The sequence below is a fragment of the Desmodus rotundus genome, chromosome 10 (assembly GCF_022682495.2).
Source record: "Desmodus rotundus isolate HL8 chromosome 10, HLdesRot8A.1, whole genome shotgun sequence".
NCBI lineage: Eukaryota > Metazoa > Chordata > Mammalia > Chiroptera > Phyllostomidae > Desmodus > Desmodus rotundus.
In genome coordinates, this window is record NC_071396.1 from 66,459,803 (window position 1) to 66,478,036 (window position 18,234).

General features: G+C 39.7%; 1 long non-coding RNA gene across 1 annotated transcript in view; it reads left to right on the forward strand.

Annotated features, from left to right (window-relative positions):
• The window catches only part of LOC123478686 (uncharacterized), a 28,664-nt gene extending 16,147 nt beyond the window's left edge, over positions 1-12,517 (forward strand). Inside the window, exons 2-4 of the long non-coding RNA XR_006653973.3 lie at positions 8,429-8,595; positions 10,027-10,089; positions 11,246-12,517. This is a non-coding gene — a long non-coding RNA (uncharacterized lncRNA). The remainder of the gene's footprint in view (positions 1-8,428; positions 8,596-10,026; positions 10,090-11,245) is intronic.
• Positions 12,518-18,234: the final 5,717 nt, after the last annotated feature.

Below are 18,234 nucleotides of genomic sequence, written 5' to 3' on the forward strand. Positions count from 1 at the left end.
CCCTGAGATAGTCACCTCTGATACTTTTAACAAAATTTGTTGATAGTCTCTCCTTTCCCAATTGTTTATAGTATCACCTCTTTAATACAAGGAGAGTACTTTTCTAGCATCCAGGCAAACTTAGAGAATTAACACTAAATCTGGGTATAACTTACAGAATTTCAAGTATCAACTTAAAGGATTTTCAAGTTAGAGTACATCATGTGTTTGCCTGATTTCATTAAGCAGTGTAAATAAGTGAAAGAATAAAATGGAACACTATGTGAGAAGTCAGGACCTCCCAGGAACGCCAGTTCTTCCATGATGTGGGAGTGTGCGAGCTAAGTGCTGCACACTTATGAAACAGGCGTGGTTCTCCTAGGTTCACATCCAGCATGCCAGGTTCATCTTGCTAAATGTTTTCAAATTAAGACAATTAGCATTTCCTCTAACAAATAATCTTTAATTTTAACAAATCTTTAACAAATTATCTTTAATTTTTGCACAGAAAGATGCAAGGAAAAACAGTCAACTGAAGTTTGAAAATAAGTGGAAAATTCCAGAAATAATTCATAAGTTTTAAATTATGTGCCATGCTGAGGATGGTGATGATATCAGCGAGTGTCACACAGACCAGGTCGTGACTCCATCCCGATGTCCTTCATCTCCGTGCCGTGTACGCTCCTTGCCATTACGCACTTAGTAGCTGTCTTGGTTATCAGATTGACTGTCACTACATCGTAGAGCTTGTGTCCGAGTAACGCTTATTTTATCGAAAAAGGGCCCAAAGTGCAAGACTAGTGATGCTGGCAATTCAGATACACCAATGAGACGCTGTAAAATGCTTCCTTTAAGTGAAAAGGTGAATACAGTACAATTAAATATTTTGAGAGGCAAGACAACATTCACATAACTTTTATTACAGTATTGTTATAATTGTTCTATTTGATTATTATTGCCAACTTCTCCCTGTGCCTAATTTATAAATTAAGCTTTATTGTAGATATGTATGTAGGAAAAAGCTGTGTATACTGGGCTCAGTACTATCCAAAGTTTCAGGCACCCACGGGGGGTTTGGAACATATCCTCTGTGAGTGAGGGGAGAATACTGTCCCTGCACCACTGTGTATTTCAGGTTCTGTGGAAAAAAGTCATTTATGGTATTTTACTACCCCCAAGAAACAGGTGATTGTATCTGTCCTTTGCATACAGCAATATTATCCTGTCATTATACCTGCTATTCTTCATGAAATTCATAGGTAAATTCCTCCTGGGTATAGTAAGTATGCATTTGATTTGTGGATTAAGAAACCATTAATACCACATGTAAAGCATGTTTATCAACATATAAGATAGAAAGTCCTCCTGTTTTCTGCCTTTACCTGATGTCTAACGAACACTGATGAAGTCCTCAGCTTTTATGTAGACATTCTGACAATGTATATATGGCATGGGTGTTTACAAATGTATTCAGTCGTTACTAATTTCTGTTCCAAAGTAGTTTAAAATGTTTTAAATAATTAGAATATTCAGTGTAGATTTCAGTCATAAATTGCAGAACTATATGAAGAGATTTGGAAGAGCTGTGTAAGGATTAAGTATCCAATTCCAAATATAACCATGTTAGAGAGGTTAAAAATACTTCTCATTATTTTGTCTTGTGTCAGTTCTGCATCTTCCCCTTTTGCCACAATCTAACAGCCCAAAGCATAGCCAGCATGTTAGCAGAACGGGATTCCCAGTGCTCATGACTTTGGAGTTTGTGTAGACCCGGGGGAATCAGAACAACTTCTTTTCAAGACATGTGCAGTTTAGCCAGATACTGACCAGCCCAGGTTCTTCCTGACCACACTACTTTAATACTCAGGGAACGTTTGCTGCTCAATTTGAAATTAACCTAGGCTCCTAACCTGTTCCACTGGTCTAACATCGCAGTTTTGTAAAGCTGTTTCCCTTGAGGACACTCCTAAAGAGAAAAGAGGAAATTGCCTATATGTATGTTTCTGAGACAACTTCAAGGGGTTTTTAACAGGCAAAAAATTTCCAGTGTGTGGTTTTTTTTGTCTCATCTGAAAGACACTGTGGTTTTCAACTAGCCTGATGCAGTTACTACAGTCATTTTACATGACCTCTTTTTTTAAACAGGCATAAGACAAGGCTGAGCTCATATTTTCATGAAAGCCACTGTGCCATCTAAGCAGAACTAACGCTGCTAGAAGAGCATGCAAATTGTAATTTTAAAAAAATCCATAAGCCAGCAGTTTCTTTTGACCACAGTGGTTTTTTACCTCCTGCTCATTCTGCTGAAACAGCAGCATTGGGTGTACACTGGAAGGCTTCAGCTTTCTGCTCTAGTTTGCTGTTCTGACGAGAATTGTGCATTTGAGGATGTTTTGTTTCACGTGTTAAGTGTGTATATCCAGCTGGATTTTTACTTTTCTAAAGATAATGAACTTCTCCCTTGTTTACCCATTTTTTTTCTCTTCCATAGGATTTGATATGGCCATCTATTATGGGTGCTTGATTACTGTATGTTCAGTGAATGTGTGGTTGAATAAATGAATGACTGGACAAATATTTCCAGTCTCTCATTTTCCAGACTAAACAATGCAAATTAGATGGGATCCATTTCCATCACAGAGGAGAATCTGTAGCAATGCACAAACAAAAAGAAGAGAATTAGAACCCCCCAAATGAGCAGGAGCTAGAGTTCATAGTCCCATAGTAGTTTAGATTATGTAGAGGAATCTGTGTAGTAGGGTATATATGTATGCATGTGTACATATATACAATATGCATATATATTTAACTACACCCATATTTATGTAATTATTTATATACTTCAATGTATTATGTAATACATATATGCATGCGTATATGTTTTGTGTTTCTCTGTGTGTGTATATATTTAATTTGCAGCAAATTTACCTTTTTTTTTTTAAAGATTTACTTATTTATTTTTAGAGAGAGGGAAAGAGAGGGAGAGAAACATTGCTTGGATGCCTCTTGCATGTTCCCAACTGGGGACCTGGCCCACAACCCAGGCATGTGCCCTGACCAGGAATCATACTGGGAACCTTTTGGTTTGCAGGCTGGCACTCAAGCCACTGAGCCACACCAGCCAGGGTCAAGGTTATTCTTAAGAGAACTATCTTTATTTAGAAAAATACCTTGATTGTCCACTGTGGATGGAAAGTAAGGCTATTGGCCATGGATGGAAAATACAAGGAAGTAAAGTCATAGCTAAACCAATTGGAATCTAAACATCAACAGGAATTTGGGAATGGGGTTACAACAGTCAGGGGAGTAGAAGGGAGAGAGATTAAAGGTAGAGAAATGGAATTCCACAACACTTTGCTTGGGAAAGTTGTTTTCGGGGAAATCAAAGAAAAGAGGCTGAATTCCATGTCTGGGTTGGCCCAAAAGAAAGACAGCAGTGGACATGGACCCCAAGGGAGATGTGAGTTCAGCAAGAACAAAAATTTTGGAACTAGAAATAAATACAAGTCTGTAAAATCTCAAGAATTAATAAATAAATTTGGGGAGATCATTAGACTTCTCACAGAGATTGGAAAGAAGGCTCAAGCAAATTTTAATTAAATCTTGAAAGGTGCTGCTACTTCAAGTTATGTCTCTGGGTTCCTTAAAAGCAGGCTTAGGGTGAGTTATTGAGAATAACTCTCTTCAATCCAATTCACTCTCGTGTATGATCTGCTTAAATCCCAGAGTTAACAATAGACACTTGAACTGTGGAGACCATGTTAGAAACTTTAGTCCTGATTCTGGTGCCAAATCTGAGCAGGCGCAACACTCCACACAGAATGTCCCTAATTCAGGCCTGTACCTCCAGTCCTCTCTGTAACAATGGCGGGGGGCGGGGGGGGGGGGGGGGGAGGCGGGGTCGATCACCAAGAGGCAAACTAAAAAGTAAAAAGACGTCTTGTTAATCTAAGTGTTCACAACGTGATGTTAAAATCTTTTTTACTTTTTTCCCCCAGGGCTATATCAATTAATCTATTAAAATACCAATTAATTGTTTTCTTCTATGATATAGATGGTTATTGTTCTGGTTTTACAAATAAGAGGACTTTGACATAAGCTTGCTCAGCACCAGCAGAACAGGATTCTGCTTGAGGAATTATTTCCTGAGTTGAGGTTGGTTCACTGGACACCATTGTCCTCCTCTACAAAGGGTTTATTGTAAAATGTTTACAATAGCACTTTTAGGAAGAGTTCAATGTCTATTTCTGTCTTGGTGAAAATGTCGGTGAATCTATACGAGTGGTGGTAGAGTCCTCTAGCAGAAGGGAGAAAGAAATTAATACTTGCCATGTTCTTACCATGAGTCCAGCACCAGGACTTCTCACCTACATTATCTGCACTTGCTTAAAGTTAAAGCAGAAGTGACAAACTTCCTGGGGTGATGTCATGTTCTATAACTTAATAGGATGGGTGCACAAGGGTATGTATTTGTCAAAAGGCATGAATCAGTACCCTGAAGATCGGGCATTTCATTCTTTTTAACTTTTACCTCAAAACAAAAAGAACCATAAACAGATATTGAACTCTAGTTGATGATGTAGATGCTAGAGTGTTTAGTCGTAAAATGTTCTTATGTCCAAACTTACTTTGAAATGCATCCCAAACCAAAATGGATTGGTGGATGGATAGAGGGATGATTAGATGGACTGATGTGTGGTAAAGCAAGTATAGCATGATGTTAATTGTAGAATTTAGGTATAGATACACAGGTATTCATGACATAATTCTTTCAACTTTTCTGTATGTTTGAAATTTTTCATAACTAAATATTAAGGGAAAAAAGTGATACAATTAGCTTCTACTAATCTGGCTGTTATAGAAAGCCCGTTTTTGAGTGCTCCAAAATCAAATGTCCCAGTAAGGCCAGTTTTATAGCTGTGTGGGCTCCTTGAAAGTAAATGAGGATGCCAGCTACTTCTAGTTGAAGTTGCATTTCTCCTATGTTGTCCTCTCCTCTCTGAACTACTGCCAAGTGCTTTTCTGAGACAGGGTATGGTCCTCATCTCACTGGCCTCTTAGCAGCATTTGCATCCTTGGCCACTTCCTCCTCAGGAAGTGTCTCTTCGGAGCCTGGTTAGACACCACACTCTCCTGGTTTTCCTTCTGCCTTTCTGGTGCTTCCTTCTCAAGCTTTTTTACTGTTTCCTTCTCCTTTACCTACCTTTAAATGTTGAAGTTTCTTTGGGCCGTGTTCTGGGCCTTTTTTCTTTTCCTTTGTCCTGAGGTGGTCTCATCAGTTCCACTGGATTTTAGTACCATTTCTAGGATGACCTTTCCCAAAGCCATGGCTCCAGCCCAGTCCTCTCTTTTCAACAATGAACCCTTAAATCCAAATGCTTTCTTTGCATCTCCATTTGAATGTCTCCCATGCTTCTCATCCCTAATAAGCGCACACCTGAATTCCTGAGCACACCCCATCTGGTCACCAGGCCCACTCCTCTTGTTTTCCAAATTTCAGTAGATGACAGCCCCACGTCCTTTTTGCTCACTCCTTACATGCTGTTCAACCCGAAGTTGGGTGTTTCTCTTTCCATTCACCTCCCTGCCACCACCCTACTGCAGCAGCCCTCTGTTCCCCGACTACAGTAGGTGCCCCTGAGCTGGTGTCCCACTGGGAGTCTTACTGAACTCTAGTCAATCAAAACTGCTGATGTCATCTTTTAAAAACATAAAGATTCCATATATTCTTTACTTAAAACTCATCAATGGCTTACCACTATTGTTAGGGTAAAAGACAAAATTCTTAGTATGGACTACCAGGTTCCAGTGCTGGGGCCCCTGCCTGTGTGTCTGTCCTATCTCTTACCACCTCTCTTTGCTCACTCTTCTGGGGCCACAGGAGCTTCAGTTCCTCCAACAAGGGAATCAAAGCATCTTCCTTCCTCAGGGTCTTTGTATAGTACAGTCCTTCTTGGAACATTCCTGCAATCCTTCCTGGCAAATCCCTACTCACGCAACTCAAATAATGCTTCTTGAGAGAAACTTCCTGACACATCTTTCCCTCTAAATTACATCTCCCTCTGTTATTGACTGTTATATAGCCTTTACACTTGTCTTATACTGGAATTAGTGATTACATATTTGTCTGTGTGCTCATTTTGTCAGTGTCTTTCTGCCCTGCTAGACCTGAAGCTCCATGTGGGCCGGGAGCCTGTCTACTGTGCTCATCCCTGCATGTGCAGCATCTGACACAAGTCCCTGGTACTTCAGAGGAGGCTGATACACTTATCCCTCAAATGAGCACATGGCTATACGTCAGGGAGTTACAGTTTGAAAGGTGATGGACAATATCACAAATCAATATGGCATCAAGATTCAACATCATTAGGACCTATATAGTCTACCCCACAGGTGTCAGGAAGAAGCTATTCAACATTGGGTGTGAGCATGATGGGCCTACACAGCCTTTTGTGAGTCATTCCGATCCCTTTCCCGGCTTACTCCCCACGTGTAGGTGAAAAAACAAAAAGCAAGAGGGAGCACCCAATACATTAAATGTCTGCTAAAAAGACTTCCTCATTTACCTGCAGGGAACATTTGTGGGCACAGTCTTCAAGCGCCAAAAATGAAAGACAAATAGCTGGGACTCAGAATCACATGGTTTGTCCTTCCCTGGCTCTATGACTCATTAGATGTATGTTCTTATGTAGAAACTTTTCTCCTAGAACCTAGGAGAACTTTTCTCCTAGACAGATGCCCCATCTGTCTCATACACCTATTAAAAGTATAAAATGAGCTAATGCAAGTGAAAGTGATTCTTATACTCTAGCCCTACAGACCACCACATGGATGTGGGTTACTGCGCAGCTTCAAGAATAGTAAAACATTAGATACATACCGATTTTGCTGTTTTTAACAAAGGTGGTACTACCAGCTGTCTTACTAATTGTTTTACAATAAGAATAATGAACAACTTCATATTCTTTGCACTTTAAGAAGGATAGTTAATTACAGATAAAAACACAGTGGAAGTTACTTACATTAAGAAATATTATTTCTTAAATCAGCAATTCATACTCAAAATTAACCTACACAGCACTTAAATTGCGTGAGCATTCAACTGACCTGTTAGTAATAACTTTCTAGATTATGCTGTACTAAAATGCACATTTTCCCTCATTATTACAAATTATTTTTTATAACAAAACATCTTTATTTTCCTGTTTGTAAAAGTATTTACTCATAAAAATTCAAATGGTATACAAGTATAATAAGTAGGAAGAGTCAATCATTCATAAATATCTTCTCTTTACCTACATCAAAAAAATAAGACTTGCAAGTATTGATAAATATAAATAAGTCTTATGAACAGGCATCACTTGATGACAATTTTTTAAAATATTCATTTATTTTAGAGAGTGAGGAGGGAGAAAGAGAGGGGGAGAAACACCAATGCGCAAGAGATACATTGATCGGTTGCCTCCTACACGCTCCTAACTGGGAATCTGGCCTGCAACCCAGGCATGTGCCCTGACTGGGAATCAAACTGGCAACTCTTTAGTCTGCAGGCCAGAGGTCAGCCCACTGAGCCACACCAGCCAGAGCACTTGATGAGAATTTTTAAAATCTCTCATACATAGGATTATTTCAAAAGACTGTTTCAATATTTCAAAAAGCATACATTTTTGTTTATTTTACCTTTCCAACTACTAGCTATTAGTTCTTTCAGGGGAAATGGTTTCCCAATGTGTATTTGAGAAAACTGTTGTTTTCAGTTAAACAATAAAAACTAAAATGTCCATTAAATATTTCCCGTGACTTTACAATATGTAGAACAACTAAGAGAGAAAGAAATTGTTAGCAGTGAGAAATGATGCAAGGACCCATGGTATTTCTTAGATGTTACATGAAAGAGGCAAGAAATAAAAGCCTAATGGCATATGCTGAATTTTCAGATTATTAATAAGTACAGACATTATGATGGCTTTGACTTTTTACAGCATCAGTTCATCTGTACTGCCACAAGGAAATAGCCAAGAATATGATTAATTTTAAATGCCAGCTAGTCAACAAGAATAAAGCTGAAATTCTGGGATAGTCTAAGAAAAGTCAGAAACATGCCAGGAGTATTGAGTAACTGTTCAGGCTAAATTCATGTGAATTACTAGATAACCCTCGGTTTCTAAATTGTTCTGCAGCATAGATCAACCTACCTGTTTTAAACATGGATAAGGAAAGGGCTACTCCTGTTCTATATTGCCATCTAGTGGTCAATGATATCCATCCACTTTGGTGCATTTGCTTCAGAGAGAGACTTGCCCTAGTTAGCAAGTGAGCTGATGAATATTATTTGAGACACAGAAGATGAACTCACCTTTGAGTTTTAGTTTCTTTTTGGACTTTAAAATGTCTATTTAGTGAAGCAAATCTGGTATTTTTCTTTTTAAAATATTTTATTTATTTTTAGAGAGAGGAGAAAGAAAGGGAGAGAAACCTTGATGTGAGAAACATGGGGCTGTTACCCTCCTACACGTTGACCTGACTGGGGAAAGAACCTGCAACCCAAGCATGTGCCCTGACTAGGAATTGAACTCAAAGCCTCTTGCATTGCCGGATGACGCTCAACCTGTCAGGGTGAAAATCATTTATTATCTTTAATCAATCTGTAGGAAAAAATAAGCAACATTTATAAGTAACATCTCTTCCTCTTTTCAAGAATTACAAATGTATAAGATTGTTAATTTTCCACTGAGTGGCCCTCAATAATTGATTTTTAAAATCTCTTTCCCTTTTGTCCCCCCTTGCTCTTTCTACCTATTCCACATGTCTTCAATATCACCTTTAACGTACTATGTAGTTTAAAGCAAAAAACAATTCAAGGTTCCTTGCAATCAGTGTATTTCAAACACATATATGGACCCTGACATCAATACAATGGGTCGTGACTGTACTAAAAAAAAGAAAAGATCTTTTTTGCATTTTTTTGAGGAGTCTTTATACTGTTTTCCACTGCAGCATGCCACTTATAGGAGCTATAAAATAGTCAGACACACAAAAGCTCCTGCTGGTGGCCAGGAGCTGAGGAGAGGGGGAAATAGGGAGATGTTCAGTGGGTGCAAAGTTTGTTACACAAGATGAATGAGTTCTAGAGATCCGCTGAACCACCTCGTGCCGTGTTATACAGTGTTATAGTTAACAACACTGTATTGTGCACTGAAAAATTCATCAAGAGGGTAGATCTCATGTCAAGTATTCTTACCACAATAATAAAAATAACGAATCATTAAAGAAGACCATGAACAACAGAAAAGACCAGACTAGAATCTAAAATGTTCAAGTGCTCTCAAGCATGGAGGGGATATTGTTCTGTGAAACTTGTGTTACACATATGTGTTTTTGTGTGTACGAGCACATGACACAAAGAGCTTCTCATTCTCTGGGTGAGGTTCAAAGAAGTTTAAAAGACTCTATTGTTCTAAACAATTAAACTAAAGCTAAAACTCTATGTTTTATTTCAAATGAATTAGGTTTCCTTGTATGTAAACATGCTTTCTTTATTTCCAAAAGGCAATTTAAGGTGCCCTGAGAGAGTAAATAGGACACCATTAGAGGTATATAAGTGGGGTCCCTAGGCTTGCCAGCCTAGCCTATTCTTTTCTATTTGGTGTAAGGATAAGGTAGGACTGACCCTGAAGCTTTATCGGATAAGGCACAGATTTGGAGGACAGTCCTGGTTTTGAATCTCAACACAGAAACTTCTAGCTGTATGTTAGTCTTTCTGAGTCTCAGCATCCTAAACTGAAAGGGAAGCTAGTAATTCTTACTGCGTGGAGTTGTTGTCAGAAACAAATGTGTTAGTAGATGATGGGCCCATCACATGGTAGGTGCACAAACTAAGTAGCTATTAGAAACAGCAGGAGTCGCCAGTTCACTGATATCATTTTAAATAGGTCTTATCTTCTTGCATTGCCCTAGATTTCTCTTCCTTGGAATTGCAAGTATCCCTAAAACAATTTAAAACATACCAACTAGCTTGAACCCCAGTAAGGGTTTTTTCTTTTTCAGGGCAGTCCAGTGAGAGCCTTAACTCTTCACTCAGTTATTCTGCTTATAACTGTTTCATTTATGGTAAGTCTCAGTGGAAGTGTTTCCCTTGCTTCTGTAATGCCTTCTATATTTCACAGAACCTGGATCTCTTAAGGTTTTTTCTTCCCAAGGGAGGGTGCCGTCCTAGGGGACATACTGCCAAGACATAACAATAGTATTCTGTGTGAGTAGAGCAGGTCCCAGGAGAAGAGTGACATATAAATTGACGTATAACATTATATTAGTTTCAGGTGTATAACGTAATGGTTTGATATTTTTATATATTGCTAATGATCACTACAATAAGTCTAGTTCACATCCACCACCACACAGTTATAACTTTTTACTTGTAATGAGAACTTTAAAGGTCTACTTTCTTAGCAACTCTCAAATATTCAACGTAGTAGTATTATTAACTATAGTGATCATGCTGTACCTTATATCCCCAGGACTTATTTATTTTATAACTGGGAATTTGTAACTTTCGACTCCCTTCATCTATTTCACCCCCACTTCCCGCCTCTGGCAACCACCGATCTGTTCTCTGTATCTGTGTCCAGCTCCATCGCGTCCTTCCCCTTTGTTTTGGTCTCTCCTCAGGGCCTTTTGCTTCTTCCTTCTTCCTTCCCCCAACCTGCTGCAGCCTTATATCCCAGACGAAACTGAACTGACAAACTATTACTAAAAGTAGTACCTATCTTGCCTCCTCAAGGGGCTGTCCTGATGAGGAAATAAGGAAATAAATGTATAAGCTAGCTGCAAGAACAGTGAGGATCATACCAATGTCAGATGTTGTTATATTATTAATCCACTCCACATAGCATTAGGGAAGCAGTAATGGGATGAGAATGCCTGCATCTGCCTCTTACCAGCTGTGTGAACTTGGGCACGTTATCAAACATTTTGATGCCTCAGTTTCTTCATCTCTAAATTGGGTGAGATAGTACTTCCTGTTCACAAGGTTCTTTAAGAATCTACACACACCATGTACATAGACACCTTTGAACAGATTCTAGCAATAGTTAATGATTGCTATGAACTGAATGTTTATGTCCCCCAAAATTCACATTTTGAAGCCAAATGTGATTGTATAAGGTGTGGGGCCTTTGAGAGGTAAGTCACAAGGGTCGTGCCCTTATGAATGTGGGTTAGTGACCTTATAAGAAGAGATGTGAGATTGTTCTCTTTCTCTCTGCAGTGTGAGGACACAGCAAGAAGATGGCCATCTGCAAAGCAGAAAGAGGGTCCTCACTAAACACAGATCTGCCAGCACATTGATCTTGGATTTTAGCCTCCAGAATTATAAAAATCAATACTTGTTGTTTAAGCCACCCAGTCAATGATACTTATCAGCTCGAACTAAGACAATGACAATAAATGCCAGTGGTTATTATGAAATTTTGTGTCTTCAAAGCACCAGAAAGGGAGTTCTTAAGTTAATGTCTTCCCTAAATTAAAGCTAAAATTTTCATATCCTTTAAAACCTGTGCATTGTGGAGGACATGGGAGAAAAGCAAGAAATTTGGGGAAGAGGAGGGTTCTCAATATTCTCAAACCATACCATGTAAGGAACTACCTGGGCTTGATACTGTTCTGTACTGGAGTGCTAAATTTTCACATCTACTTGAAATTTCGCTGTAGCGTGGCCAGTGTAATGAGTGGCTCCATGAATGGTCCATTATCCTTTTTTAGGTTAACGATCTTTTCAAACCACAGGGGCTGGTTATTACTTTCTAACTCTCAAGATAATATTATCTGCTCAACTGTCAGTAATCACCTTTCCCCCTTAGTTTGTACCTGTCTTCAGAGTCATAGAAGGCAGGGAGAGATTAGGTGCAAAAAGGGCCCTGGTGGTGAGGACAGGGGGAGGAGAAGAAAATAAGGGAGAGGAGGAAAAGGGCAGGTAGTGGGAGCGAACAGAGCACTAGAAGACCACTTTCCTCTTATTGTTTGTTTTTAAAGGGATGTTTGTCTATGTGCACTATGCACACCATTCATAGTGTATGAGGCGATTTTAGCTGGTACATGGTTGAACATTTTAAAATGTCATAGTTGCTGACTGTCAGCTCCCAAAGACCATCAGAAAAACCTACCGAACAAGCAAAGCTGTTTATTAGACTTACTGCAAAAATTAGTTAATTGTGCCTCAGAAAGAAAGTTCAAGGAAGAATATTTATAGGGTTTTGGGGTCTAGGCTCAAATGCTTGAAGGTAAGTCTTCCAAGGCAGAGGATGGATTGGGGTTGGGCACAGTCTATGACATAATGGTTCAGGATTGGAGGACACAGCAAGGCGAGGTTCTGGGGGAGCAAACAGCTGTCTAATAACAATTGGCTCAGCTCAGCAAACTAAATAAAGTCATTTGCAGAAATCTCCTGAAACAAGTAGTAATTTGTTGGTGTATGATCTTATCTTCTTGGGTAAGAATTTCCTGAAACAAAAAGTTGTATCATGTTGACACCGATGGGCTCAATTCTCATAATTATGTGTTTAGTTATGTGTATTTAAAAATACATCACTAGCATCTCAAACTAATCTTGAAAATGCTATTTTTAGGGCAACACAGAAGTAAATTAAGTTTAAAGTTAAAAGCTGAGCTGTTTCAAAGAAAAACAATGAATGCATGAATGCTGTAAGTGGTACTCAACCATGACAAAAATTGTGTCTACAGTACATGGAAGACTGCAGTGTGAAAAATACTGTTCAAAACTGAGAATGTCCTAGTAGAGACTAGACCAGAGGACAGTCCTCTCAATGGGGAAGACATGTAACTCATACATGAATAATCAGAGAGAACCAAGGGAAGGGAATGGGTTGGCAGAGCTGGTCACCTGGTCTGGGAAGGACATGGGAGCTCCTGTGTTTAGTGTCATCTCTGTTATGCAAATGAGCTAAAGACTAGAAAAGTCCCCCAGGCTGGAAACTCTGACTTAGAGGTGGATCTTTTGGGGCTTGAGCTTTTAAACAGGAAGCTGCAGCTGCTATTGGAAGATCCTATGCAAGGCAGATGGTTTCCCCAATAGTCACACCTGCCATTGTGGTCACCAGGATCCAGATGCCAACTGAACAGTATAATAAAGAGGGCCAAGTCTTGTTAAAAGGCAAACCAGCCATAAAGGTTTGGTGATGAATATTTTGAATAACTGAGAAGGATAGAAAAAAAGGCAAGAGCAGTTTCTGGTTTTCTAGGAGCCGGGGCCATAGCAACTTCCGGGCTGGGGTTGTTATGAGGGAAGGGGAACACATACCAATCAGTTCAGTCCAAAGTTACTTTGAATTTGGCAAGAGGAAACTTCTGAGCCAAATAGAAAGGGCAGAAAACCTTGTCTTGTCTTAGGCAGAAAACCCAGAGACCAGGGCAGAATTCTGCAGGATGTGCTGTCCTCAGGACACAAAATAAAACTTGGTCCTGGATTAGAGGGATAATGGGGTGGGAAGGGAGCAGGCGAGGAACCAGCTCCTGCAAGTTGCTGAGAATCTCACTATTATGCTCATCAGTGATGCCAACTTGAATTATACTGGGACCTATATCTGGGGGGCTTTACCACCATTCAAATCAAATGAGGTAGTCCTTACTCCAGAGCAAAACCAGAACTAGGAAAGGAGCCTTTCTAAAAAGTAACCCTATTACCTTTCCTCAAAGATGAGGACCACATATTTCCAGAGTTCTACAAGTCAACAATTCCTAATGATTTCTTGTGACAGCTGCAATTTTGCTCACTGCCTTGTTACTCCTTGTCAGCTTCCCAGACCAGTGTTGCTTGGTTTAGTAACACCAGCCTCCCCAGTCACCTTTATTATCAGCAGGTTACCTAAAGAATTGTCCATTCAAAAAAAAGACAACAGCAAAAAAAAAAGCAAAAATCAAGTCATGGCAATATCAAAACCAAAGAAACATCCAGGCAATAAAGTAGAACACTAACCAGGATGTATACATTAGAATGTTTACTGTTATTCTTTACACAACAAACAATTACAAAGGTAAAATGTCAGCAAATGTTCCCAGCCAGCTGAGATCCTGGAAATGCCTGCACAGACAACGGGAGAGCAACCTCTCCAGTTTCAGCAACCACTGGGTTTATGTTTTTTTCCTGGTTTTTACTGTTCTGGCTATATGAATTAAAAGAAGAAATATCAAACCACATAGAACCCCAATAGAAGAAATTGAAAGTATATACTAAAAGCATTTTTCCCTACATTTTTGTTCATTTGGATGCTGATGCTAGACTTCTAAGTGTTGTGATTTAAAAAGAAATTTTATGCCCTTCTTGTTTATTTCTGGCTTGAGGGGAAGATAACTTTTTTCTTTCTCACATGACTGTCGTTGAAATGTATGAAGTTCCTCAAAAATAAGATTTTTACCTTTAAAGGGGAAAGGAAAATGTGTCCCACCACACAATACTCAGGTCACCTCAGACAAGGTACTTGTCCTCCCCGAGCCTGAGGTTTGCGTGTGTGCCGACTTCATGGCGGTGTTATGTGGATCGGTGGCAGAGTACGTATAGAGTATTTGGCACATTGGCAGTACTTATCACATATTAACTATTCACTGTTGAGTTTTATAAACCTGAAGGGGATCTTTTGCTTCCCTGGGCTAAGGAGAAGAGAAAGGCAGACCAAAGAGTGTGTGGGGACAGTGGAAGAGGACACAGGCAAAGCTCCAGGGCCTGTGGAAAGAGAAATGATATTGTCTTTGTCACCTGTATTCTCCTGTGAAAAACAAAGACACCCCAAAAAATAAAAGCCTCAACAAAAAACAACAAAACTCACAAACTTTTAGGAATGTAAGACAGAAAGAAAATGATTAAAAAAGTTGATTTTGTAACCCTGGGCCTAGAGAGAAAGCTTCCATTTGATGGCTTATTTGAGCCCATATTGATTAAAGAAAGAGAAATCATCAAAAGAAGCTGAAAAATAGGGTGACTGAAAGGGTGTGAGAAAGCCATACAGACCATGCTATGGAGTGTATGTGCAAATTAAGTGACATTCCATGAAAGGTATAGATTTAAAAAAGTTATATAGGCCCATACAATTATAATTGTGTGAAACATATACCCATATTAATAATAATGAAAAAATAATTTGGCATAATTAGATACATCGTTCAGTAAAGTTTTAAAGATACTTAAATTCAATGTAAAAAGTACACAAAGCACTATGAACTAACTTAAAAATTGTTTTTGTTGATTTAGCATTGCTTTAGTTGATTCCCATCACCTTTGACAAGTAAATGGTCCCTCATTTTGCTATTATCTATAAAGGCAATAACTGACACATTTATAATCACAACTAGAACAAAACCACCAGGACGCCTTGGGTGGGATCGTATGGGCTGGGTATGCCAAATCGGGACATGCAGGATGTCAGAGGGACTTCTCTGAGAGTGCTTATTTTTTAAATGATTCACATCTGGCTCTCCCCAACCTAGATCTTCTTTATCACTGTGGAATACTTTATACTTCTCTGTAGCCTTAAACCCACTGTATTATAATTTCCTGTTGATTTGTCTTTCTCTTGCCCTTGGACTGCAAACTGAAAAGGCAGACAATAAATACTTGTTGAATTAGTGAAGTCAACAATCATTTACTGGATGCCTAGTATGGTAGGCACTGTTCCAGGCATTGGCGATATAGCAATGAGCATAGTGGAGAAATAATCCCTGACTTTACAGAGCTTTCATTCTAACGGGAGGAAACAGATAACAAGAAAATAAACATCTGTTGTGTGTCAAATGGCAGTAAGTCTGTGGATAAAATTAGAGAAGAGGTGTGGGGAGTGTTGGGTAGGGGATGAGCAGACACCTGTGGACATTTGGGGGAGGATCAGGGCAGAGGGAATAGCTGGTGCCCTACCTGGGGTGTACCCTCGGAGCAGGCAGGGGGCCAGAGCAATTGGAGGGGAGGCGGTCAGGAGCATAGTCAGAGATCAGATCAGAGAGGGAAGCAGGGGTTACAGATTATATAGGACCTGTCAGGTCACTGTAAGGACTTTCTAAAATTCTGAATGAGTTGAGAGTAAATGGGAAGTTTTGAGCAGAGGAATGATATGATCTGGCTTTTCATGTTGAAAGGATCACTTTGGCTTCTGGATTTAGAATTAACAGGAGGAAGCAAAAACGTAAGTAGCAAAACAGCTAGCAGGCAATTGTAATAATCCAGACAAGAAATTATGGTGGCTTTCCAATGGAGGGAGTGTACAGGTTAGGATCTGGATTCACTGAGCAGGCTGTGAAATGAGAGATTAGGTAGGTAGGTAGGTAGATAGGTAGGTAGATAGATAGATAGATAGATAGATAGATAGATAGATAGATAGGTAGGTAGGTAGGTAGGTAGGTAGGTAGATATGGCAAGCATGACTCTACGCTGTTGGCTTGAGCCACCAGGAGGATGGAGTTGCTCTTTCCTATGCAGAGGACCACAGGAGGAGCAGTTGTGAAGGACGGGGAAGACCAGAAGCTTGGTTTTGGACATAATGAAGTTTGAGTTGCTTATTTGACATGTATATTTTTTTATGTTGAATTCTCCATCCAAATTGGAGAGTAGGTGATGTTTCTTTTTCAGTAGCACAATCTAACAGGAACTGAGAGTTTGTGTAACAGCCTGGCAGGAACTGAAACTGTGGAAGGGTTGGGGGGTATGTTTTAGTGTTTTTGTTCAAACATAGGAAGACAGTTTTATATCCTACAATCTCATTTTCCTTCAGCAATGAATACAACACGATGCAGTCTTCAACAGCCAGCCCAGGGCTATCAGCCCTTGGTGTTGTGGGGTTTTGGATTATGGTAATTTTGAGTGGAAGCTTCGAATTATAAAATGTATACAAGCTCTGTTGGGAGAAGCAGTCCGCCAGGGGCCCTCACTGTCTCAGCATGCTCCTGCAGAGAACATGAGCATGTTAGGCTGATCTGTCTCCTGATACAGAGCAGTTTCTCTAGTCACAGAGGTTATTAAATAGGTCACAGTGGAGGGGAAGTGGCTTGTTTGCTCCCTGCTCAAGTGCTGGGCCCTTGACCCTGGGTTCCTTTCCTGTAAGGCAACCCACTGCACATGCAGGTGTCACCTGAGACCCACACATCAGTGCTGTGTTATGTGCCAGTCAGGGAAACTGATGCAAATGTGCTGATGTTGTTGGCTGCAAAAGATAAAGTCTTTTGTCTCTGACCTAGGAGTCTTGTATCTTGTGCCAGCATCCACAGTACAGTAACGGGATAATTTGTTAGAGTGTAAATTGGGTAAAATTTCAGACCTTCCACATTTCTTGACAGGCTTCATCTCTCTCAAAGGAGTGGCCTAAAGCCCCATTCTGGGATGGAGAAATAGTTGAGTGGAATGTAAAGGGGATCAGGTCAGATGCCCAGCATGAGTGAGTAAGGACTCTATTTCCTCCTGGGGAGTTTGCCTCTGAATGAAGTACTTGATGGGGCAAAATGAAGAAAACTGGTTACATGAATCTGAGGGGCTTAAGCTAATTTTCAGATTGTTTATACTCCTATCCTCAGCATGTAGTGGTAAATGTGAGTCCTTTCTATAATTCCTTAGGATTGAGTAAAGGATGAAGATAGGAGGAAAGATCATTTTCAGGCTAAAGCTAGAAGATAATAACTGCTGAAATGAAGAAAATCATAGTCCACTTTTGCCTAGTGATAGACAGGTAGCCAGGACACAGAAAAATGCAGGACATGTATTATTATAAAAAGAATCCATTTGAACTTATTTTTAAGAAAGTTAAGACTGGCTAGGCCACTGAACTGCTTGACCTTCCCCATTCATTTTCATTATTACAGAGTCCACCTTCCTCCTCTGTGGAACTGGTGCTCAGGCACCCCTGGCAATTGTTGGGAAAAGTACAGAGACCTAGAAGAGTTACTAATTGTCTCAGGGAACACCAAAATGGGACATCATTTCAGCAGGTGTCAACCTTTCAAAAAATGTACAGTACTAATTTATTGCATGAATTCATGCAGTATTTCAAACCTAATCTTTAAACTATGTGCACTGTAATCTCTCTTCCTTTCATTGGAGCTCAACTTTTTGAACCAATATCAATGATGACAAAGGCAGGGAAAGCATGATGTTGCTTGTGTGGAACCAACACCAAGAGCACACAGATTAATCAGTATCGCAGCCATGGGTTTGACTGATGTATGGTGAGATTTCATTTTCCCACCAATAATTTCATTGGTAGTTTA